The sequence below is a fragment of the Acyrthosiphon pisum genome, chromosome A2 (genome assembly GCF_005508785.2).
Source record: "Acyrthosiphon pisum isolate AL4f chromosome A2, pea_aphid_22Mar2018_4r6ur, whole genome shotgun sequence".
In the NCBI taxonomy this organism is placed as follows: Eukaryota; Metazoa; Arthropoda; class Insecta; order Hemiptera; family Aphididae; genus Acyrthosiphon; species Acyrthosiphon pisum.
The window spans coordinates 69,449,408-69,460,054 of record NC_042495.1 but is presented as its reverse complement, the minus strand read 5'-3'; positions in this window follow the sequence as shown (position 1 = coordinate 69,460,054).

Genomic DNA, 10,647 nt, shown 5'->3' with positions numbered 1-10,647 from the left:
TAGAAGACCATAGCTAATAAATTAGCGAACCAAAATTGATGATTTGACTATCAAAATTTTCAGAAAAAAAAGCTTTACCGGAATCCATTAAAAATATAGTAGTTACCATTTGAAAAAATAAAGTTGATTTTGCTATTGGTACACCTGCGTATTTAAAAATTTTGAAATTGTTATAAAAAAATTGCCTTTTAAGTGTTAAAAATAAAGAAACATGTCTTTTTTCGTTTTAACGAAATTCTATTTCATCGACCCATAATCGTTAAAAAAACCCGCGTACAATGACATAAGATACACCCTGTATACTACTCCGCTCATTATTTGATTCGTAAAGGATGAGCTAAACTTTCAATACTTAAAACAATATATTGTTGCCATTCAAAGAAGTACTTAAGAAAAATGTAACGATAAGAAATAGAAAAATGTTTATTTTTTTTTCAGATAACTTGTCAAGTAAGTGTATACAGAAATAATTGTTTAAAAATGTATACTTTTCAATATAATATTATACATTATAGTTATTACCAACTGATAAAACAATCATCAGAATATTATTATATAAAATTAATGACATATAGGTACCTATCAAAAACAATTTTAGTCTTATATTGTTATTTTTTATGATTGCCACTATATTTCGGAGCATTTTATATTTTTACCATATAAAAGTTTGACGTTGCCAAATATATTCATGGATATGATCATCTATGGATAATACAAGATGGTTTATTGTTTATAAACTCAAAAACAGAAGTTTTGATTTAATTGTATTATAAACGTTATAGTAAAAATGTCTTTTGGTATTTATCAAAACAATGTATATTCAATAGCCAATATTTTCAATTTTTAAATTTTAAAATATTTTAAAGTCATAACTTATAACTCTTAGTAGGTACTTCACGAGACCGCTCCCAAAAATGACGACGTCTCAAATATGCCACCGGGGTAAGGACACCCACCACTCTGTTCACATTCAAGCTACTATATTAAGCATAATGGGCACACATTTAGGTCCTCTTCACACAATTTTTTCGTCTCTTTTAGCTGAGTGGATTTCTATTAGTGCCGATTTGTCAGCGTTCGTCAGATGGTTTACACACGATAACGTACAAAATAGTCTTTGCGGTGTAGCGGCTGGAGCAGGCGTGATCGTGTTCGATGATTCTTCGCGGCATTGAATCTTCTACCTAATGATAATTATTACGATAACAAGTGTGTTGACGACGAATCGTGTTTGAGCGGTCTTACGGAAAACGAGCACGTCACGAATTTACAATAAACGTACCTGGGCGACGACTTATACGCGAACACAATATTTCGCGTACGTGCTGCTATAATAAGAATATAATAAGAATTTATAATGAATATTCTCATTAAAATGTTACAGGTGCGATGCGGCGGCAAATCGCTCCCACGGCGACAAATCAAACGAAATGATTGCAATCCGACCGATGGTAAACAACGAGAATAATAACAATATGATGATATTGTTATTATTATTATATTGTCTGATCCACCACGCAGTCAGGACTTGCCATGTCCGGGGCCGTTGCTGTTAAGTATAATAATATAACGAATGCGTATACGTCACATTATAAGTATAATATATTAAAATTGCAGTTGGGAAAAATTCTACAAAATTTATCAAGCCCATTATTGTTGCTATTCAGAAACGCTGATAAATAATAAATATATCATAGACACAAATGACGGCCGAAAGTTAGATTATGCTGCAGGCCGCGAATAATGGACGTCGAACTTTCAAGCGATTCCATTGACCACCGTAGGATTTCCAGAAACTATAGTAAACAGCGTCGAAGTGCGTCTCAGATAGCGGTGCTCGACGATCTCACCGGAAAACGAATATCGGGAAAACGTAAAAAAATAGATTGATTATGCTGAAAAATTGTATGGCATGTGGTTAAATAATTTTGAGTTTCACCGCCGATATGAATGCAGTATTATTATTATTTATTTCGTTATACATATTTTATTTATTTATATTTAGATTATCTTGGGTGAATTTTGCCATTGGATTACCAGCGTGATTAAAACAAAATAAAAAATAGTACAGAATTATTTCAGTACAGCGTGGTACAGTTAAGTCTTGAATAACTTTGAGTGAGTTGGATATTCTCATGAATAGTATTAATGATTCGATACACTTAGGTTAAAGGATTCTGACGGGATGTTGAAAATTTTGGCTTTCCGCCTCTCCTTATCATAGGACAAGACGTGACATTCAGTTAAAATATGTTTGACTGTAAAATATGGTTAAACCAAAACTGACGCAGTTCTGCAGTTCATCCCTTTTCATAAAGTAGATTATTGATCTTATACATTCTAAAGTCGTGACTATATCAAATACTTGCTATTTAAACAAAAGTCAAACCATTTCAATTGTTTGCAGTCGAGTGCTTTTGGAAATTACAAACGGTTTTTTCTTGTGCTGATCTAAAGGCAAACTATATTATATTATAATATTATATTACCCACGCTGAGGCAGTTTATTAATGTTTGATAGAGCAAATAAATCATACTCTGACAATAATATTGTTTGAAACGTTTGAACCCGCGAAAACGGTTTTGGTACATAACTTATCATAATGCATATATTAATTGCCCATGGTTCATTATAATTTTAAAATATTAGATCGTTTAATATAATATCGATTAATGATTCAAACAATTTTAGATTTTTATGCCATAATATATTATATATGATTTTATTGGACGTCGATAAAAATTAATTTTTACGACGTTTACCGCAGTATAATTTATTTTTATTTTTATTTTTTTTTATTTATAACAATAAAATATATACTTCCAGACTGCACAAAAATAAAATTCATGTTTTGGGTTTTGTTAACGTTTTTTTTCATAAAATAGAAAATTATATAGTATAACTATACGTACATAATATGCTGACAATTGGTGATTACGTCATTATTATAACAGAGATAGTAAAATATTAAGTTAGAAATACATTATATTATGTGAAATTTTTTATAATGGTCGTAAACGGGAAGGTCAATTTTGGCGGAATATTGGAACACTCATTTTATTTATATACCTCTAATTTGGAAATTATACATATTATACGAATAAAATATATTTTCCTTGTTTATATTATTATCATCAAAAAATGTATATATCAGGTAAATTGTATTATATTATTCCCAGTCATGAACAATTTGGCCTCTAAGTATAATATACATTATAAATTTAAGTTATGCGTCATTATATAGGTAATAAACAACTACTCCATGTAAAAGACAAAGGCGCGATTCAGGCGCAACAAATTTTCATAAAATATTGGTTAACGGGTAACGAGTCATTGCCGGAAATTTTGATGATATATATTATTTTATGCATATATCTGTAGGTACGGAAAATCCCACACGTCGGTAAATAATGGAAAAAAATTATACGATTTGACATTTTTTTGCATTTTGTATCTATTGTTGTATTTTTAAATATTAAGTTTATGGTTATAGTGTATTTCTCATCATTCGAGTCTTGGTGCACAATATATTATACTGCGCATGCAATTGCGAAACTAATTAAATATCTTATTCGAAATAATTTATCGAAAAGATATGTAAATGAAATTTCTTTATTTTTATACAGACATTTTTTTAATGCGATAAGAATGAAATAACCACATTAGAATAACCAACATTTACCACATAAATTACGTGTGGTACTGTGGATATGTTCACTAAAATTTGAAAATTTATTTAGTATATATTTTACATAATATTTTTAACATTTTCTATTTCTAACATAACGTTTTTTCTTTATTTTGACAAATGTTTTTTCGATAATAATTGTCGTATATAAATATAATATCATATCCCAAGTTAGAGGGTATCCACAGTGGTGGGCCTCCCTCCTCACACCATTTTATGTTATGTACCTTATATTAACTATCAAATTTACTTATTGTATTATTGTACCTATATAAATATTACAGATTGTAAATACTCTACTTTTATCTAATAATAATATAAAAAAAAAATACATCATAATAATTCATAAGTATGTTCTTGTACTATAATAAGCCACTGGTTAAATTTAATTCATTTATGCGATTCTGCGAGTGGATCAAATTATTTTGATATTCATAAGATGTTCCTAAATAGAAATTTTCAAAATACTTTACATTTTTCAAAATTAAGTAGGTATTCAAAAAAATTTTAATGCATCATAAATACAAACTACACAATGCATTTCATTATACATTTTAGATATTTTATACTTCCCAAGTTTTGAAAAGTTCTGTATTATAATGTTATGTTTAGATTTCGTTTTTAAATTATTAAATGTTGAAAATAGGTCTTAGAAATTTTTTGAAATTTAAATTCTTGAAATTGGACTAACACCACATTGTAATAATATGTGTAACGGATCATATGCCCATATACGATATCAATTATCTAATATAATTATCGACAGGTTTCGAAACATATAAAATGTGATTTTGATTGAGAACAAATATGCTGTGAACCACTGCGAGTAGGTACTTGCTTTAATTACATCGTAATCGTATAACTGGTCTTATATCCTATCGGTCGCATATCTTAGTGGGTAGGTAGTCCATATTTTATTTATTTATTTATTTATACCTAACCTAATGTATAACCTACCAACGTAGTTAGTTAGGTACATAATATTTTATGACGCGATATTGAACGAACAATTTGTTAATATTTTATTATTGCAATTGAATGAAAACAACAACGACATTGTGTGTATATATATATAAAACCAATAATCATAATTCAATTATAACAATTTGTTGTACGATTGTTCAACTATTACGCACAAACTGTAAATGGTAGTACGAAATTAAATTATTGGCTATATATAAGTATAGGTACATAATTTTGAAGTAGTTGGCTACCTCGTGTCTCTGACTCTACGTACTTATTGTTCAACTGGCGTTTATAATGTATAAATCATGCACTGTGATCGCATATTTTTGAGACATGACCTGCACTTTCAGTTGTAAGTTGTAGTTGTTCTTTGTGTACAGTCAGGTTATTGTGAGTTTTATTGTTTGAGGTGGAAGAGATCAGCCTCGCTGGCTGGCATATATCTTTTGGTGCACTGGAGCAGAGTTATTCAAAATTAATTTTTTTGTAATATTAAATTGACGGAAGGCTATTAAAAAATAGACATTTATTACGGCAGCTATACCTACCGGTAACATTTAAAATTACTGTCCTCTACTTTTAAACTAATAATATGATAGTCACATGGACGTGTACGATGTACCTATAGAACTTTGTCTGTCATTGCCATAGTGTGACGACAATATGGCACTAAATTATTATAACAAAACACTGCAGAGTATTCCGTCATGGTGAAACTTGTTTACGATTTATTGATTCATTTATATAATATTTCGCATATAGTTTTTTGTGTAAATATTATAGTAAGTTGTATATTTATGAAGTGGCTTATTTAGGGGGGGGGGTTGCTTGGAATCTGAAGCACCCACCGTTCCGCATATTGAACTTTTTTAAAATTATAAATTACTTGGATTACAGGTATCACGTAGAACTAAACGTATTAATAATTGTAAGCTACTCCCTACCCCTAAAAAGAGGTAAAATTTGTTTTTAACCGGAAGTTGTGTTGCCTGTGACTACCTATAAGGAGCCTTATTATCAACATAGCAACCTCCATATGAAGTTCCTAGATCTGCCACTGTATTTAATATGTGATCTTATACGCTATTGTACCGGTAGATGAAATTCACCTATATCGTTGTATTTATAGTGGTTTTCCACCAACTGAAATACGACATGACATTATGATAATTAGATAAATCTTTGTAATAGTGCGCAATAATAAAATTATATACATTATACACTATATACAGCTGCAGCAGCGTTGGTGCGTCCGTGATCGAACAAAGACGGTGAGATAGGCACCAATGCCTAAACCACGTCTATACAACACCTAAAATAGATTTATTTTTTTCTTGACGCGTGTTTGTCGAATACGCTATAACGAATGCCAAATACAGCTAGGGGAAAAACGCGATTAACACGTTTGCTCGATCGATATAACAATAATATTATACGCATCGTCTATAAAGGTACCTACATAATAATATTATAATAAAAAGGCGCGCGAGCGCGTAATAATAATGATAATAACACGTCTATATAATATATATATTGTATGTACCTATATATAATAGACCTACCTATATACGTACATTACTACTACAACAGGTATATTATATAGGTATACGTTATTATTATAAGTACTGGAGAAACGCCGATCATATAGACAATCCGCTAATAGGCCGCTGTACATAATTACTGTCCTTCACCCTGAGATGACTTGCCGTTCCGACGACGCGATAAAAATCAATCAATCGGTGTAGTGGCGGCGGCTATAGGTTACACACATCGTCGCCGCCGTCGTGCTCACAAACATTGTTGAAATCTCTCGTGTCGGTCATCGCGCGCGGCTTCCCGTTTTGCCTAATACGATCGGCCGGTAAATCATTTATATTATATTATTACATTATAATAATAATATACATCGTTATGCGCTTATATATATATATATATATACACCTATTTTGCTTGTACGGCGCGAGTCCATTTATTATCAAAAGCGCATATGAATACCATGAATCATCAGCTGTCCGTTGTCGGACAATAATAAAAAAAATAGTAATAATAATTATACGAATAAATAATGTGTTGCGTGCGCGTATACATATTATAATATTATTATACATATTTTATTATACCTGATGAGTATATAATAATATGACGATATTGGCCACCGCAGTTCCCGAACATGGTCACTTCGTCATACACACAATATCATTATAGGTAAGATCCTTCGCCTTGCCCGTCCGGTATATTATTATGTACGTGTGTTTAGGGATATAATATAGTATTATTAATATTATGATGCATTCGGAAACGTCACGCGAAATGGAGAAAAGATAAAAACAGTACATTTATCAACATCTACCGTTTTGTACTTATATGTGTGATTAATTTTTAAACGTTTATATTTTTATTTCCTGGCAATATAATATTATAACGTGCTCATTGATGTACCAAACTACGTATGCGCGATTTCGTACGCCCTTATAGGGTGAGCATCTATTAATTATTTTCTTATTGAATGTCTTAACACTCATTATTTCTGTAACCACCAAATTCTTTTGATACTGATTTTGTTGCAAAGTTAATGACTGGATTGATACGTAGCCCTAGAATTTTCACACTTTAGTTTTGTATTTCGTGATGTGCTGCAAAACATTTCTATGGTGGTGTGGCAATGATTAGGCTACCCCGTTCAAAAAAAATTGTGATGTACTCTGCTATCATCTAAACCAGCGTTCCAGCTCAACCTGTGGTACGCCGTAAGCTCGTGTGTGGTTCGCCAAGAAAATCTCCCTTTATAATAAAAATGAAATGGATCATTATACACATTTATATGATATAAATAATAATTGTTCATATTATTTAAATTTCTTTTTGTTATTTAAGTACATGTAAAATAAAATAAACTTACATTTTTAATAAGCACAAAAAAAAATTTGGCGTAAGTGGTACATGGAAATTTTTAAACTGTGTAGGTAGGTACGGTAAGTGGGTAGGTAGGTGGTACTTAAATACAAAAAGGTTGAGAAACGCTGATCTAAACCATAGTTTTCACGAAAATGATAAATTAATTTATTCAATATTCGATACTCGATATTCATATTTATATTTTATGCATCAATGTTTTAAAGGCCAGTATTACAATAGCCGATCTCCGGTTAAACCGCGGAATTCGGCCGGTAAAATCAGTGGGTTAAGCGTAATCTATGTGTAATCGACTATTGTAATAAGGGCCAGTTGTACCGTCTACGGTTACACTTCGATTACGCTTAATCAGCTGATAACAGATTTTATTACCGGACAAATTCGGCCAATTAAACTTCGGTTAACTTAAGTCGGAGATGGTACAACTGGCCCTAAGAGTTGCAAGTGGGACTCACAATGTGTGACCAACTTTGTGCGGGCCGGGAGCGTACAATAATAATACGCGCGTCCGGATACCAACGGGATAACGTGGGTTTTAAACCACTAACACCTAAGTCTTAAAAATGTGGAGAACAAGCTGGGTGTGTAATGGTGTAATAGCTCAAACAGTAGTGGTCGGAATCGCCTAGAAATTACTGTCGGCTATGTAGTGTGTGTTGTGTAATTATGTATATTTGTGTATGAATGTGTGTATGTATGTAGCCATGTAGGTGTGTAGGTATACAATTAAACAATTAATAAAAAATGGTAACACGGTTTCTGGTAGGTAATTAAGTTGCTGTATAATAAACGGATTTAAATAATTGATGTACAAAATATAATATAATAAACTCACCACAACACAAATGTATAAAAAATATAATTGAACGACTCTTCTGGCCTATCCGAAATAATAATAATAATATGATATAAAGATGCTATTTGAGCCACTATAAAAAAAGGTCTCTGGTCCTATAATATATAATAATAAGAGACAATATAATAAATGACCGGCCCTTATGACCAACCGAAATTAAATATAATTGACGCAGCTATTTGAGCTGAAGCTCTTATAAGATGATATACATCCCTTCTGGCCCAACAAAATTATAATAATAAATGATATACGGCCCTTTTGGCCCAATACTCAACAATAATAATAAAAGACCGGTCCTTATGACCAACCGAAATTAATAATATGATAATATAAATAATGAAAAACTCACAGTTTGTGGAGCATAGACTAGCTAGCTGGTCCTATGCTAAAATAAAATATAGGTAGTATGCAAAAACAATAATAATAGCATAGGTAAGTATAACTTAAGCCCTTATAGCTCAAAATTATAAAATAAGTATAATAAATCTCACTGCACACCACACGTTGGTGTTCGTGCAACACAAAATATAATGAAAAGGGTGTTTCGTATCCACAATTTTACTTAACAATTAATATAATATCGGTATGCCCTTCTGGCGATCACAGTTATAAAAATAACAATATTAATTTTTACTATTTGAGTAAATAAACACATTATAAATTATAATGATATATATTGATATGTTTTATTACATACAAAAAAAATCCAAAAATTCTAATAAGTTAAAATGTTTTTAAAACTATAATTTTTCGAATTGTTAAAATAACCTCATATTGGAACCTTGTGATTTGTATAATTATTGAATTGTTGTAGGTATCTGGTATACACTAGTACGCACTACGCATTACTGCCAAAAACTCATCGCGTTGATTATCCTAAAAAAAACCTAGTGTTATTATGGACAAAAAATGGCTTATAAATGCAAACAAACTATTATGCGTATATCATTTCTCCGATGGCCGTTGACTTATTATTCACCAATAATTTCCTACACTAACATTTAAAATAAACATTTACCAATAATATTTGGCAATATTATATTGTTTACGCAAAATATTTGCTACACATTTGCTCAGTACTCACTATTATTACGAATACCTATTAAAACGGTTTAAATAATTTAACTCGCATTGCTGCGCACACTCTTTCAAATTGACGAATTCCCGTTTACGGTTTATTCCGAGAAACGACAATTTGAACAATTTATACCCGTTCTGTTATTATGTGGGTATTTAATTTGCAGTTCAATTTTTTATATTTTATAACTATTTTTTAAGTCTAAATATTTTTACAAATTATTAAATGATCTCAATATTATAATACCAATACAATTGTTAAATTCTAGATGAATTTACAATAAATTAAAGGCTGTTATAATAAAATATTATAATATAGTGATCTAGTAATGTATAATATGTGGGTATAGTTAACTCAATGTTGCATTAGAATTTAGAATGCTTACCTAGAATTCATGTTTATGTTGCAGTAAAGTATAAAATAAAGTCAATAAAGAATAAAGAGCTCAAAATGGAATTTCATTTAATTTGAGGATTTGGAATTTGATTCGATAAATAATGTACATACGTATAGTAAATGGGTATTTAAATGATAACAAAAAACAAGAGAACGCCATGAACTCTTTCAAAACTAAACATTTTTGATATTTCGGTGTTCATTGATAAAAATTTGTTTTAAATTATAATAATTTTAACAAACAAATTTACTAGGCAGTTGAAAGTTTAAACCGAATTACGTAATTAAGAGAGCTCGATGAATTTGATACCCGAATACTTCAGATAAATTAATAGCCGCAGTGATATTATGATGTACATTTTGAAACTATAACTAATTTGCAACAATATTACCTATTTATGAGAACCGTATAATTTAACCAAGCTGAATACACTTTCTTTTCGTGTGATATTGGAATTAACGCATTTTCTGGAAAACGATATTGATCGAGATATTTGTATATTATTTCGATAGCACATGTGTTATGGTCTGGAGTTGAATTATTTTAATTCTTCTGCTTCTGGCAGGAATCAGAGTAAGATGCATGTATCATGGTCGCCGGTCGGTAAGCAACCCCGGATTAAGGGGACCTTAAGCCTCGGGCTTCGATAATTAGAATTTATTTAGGGGCCTCAGATTTGTCCATTATTTTTTTCATTATAGGCTATAACACTGTATAAATCACCTAAAAAAAAAATCGATGATTATTT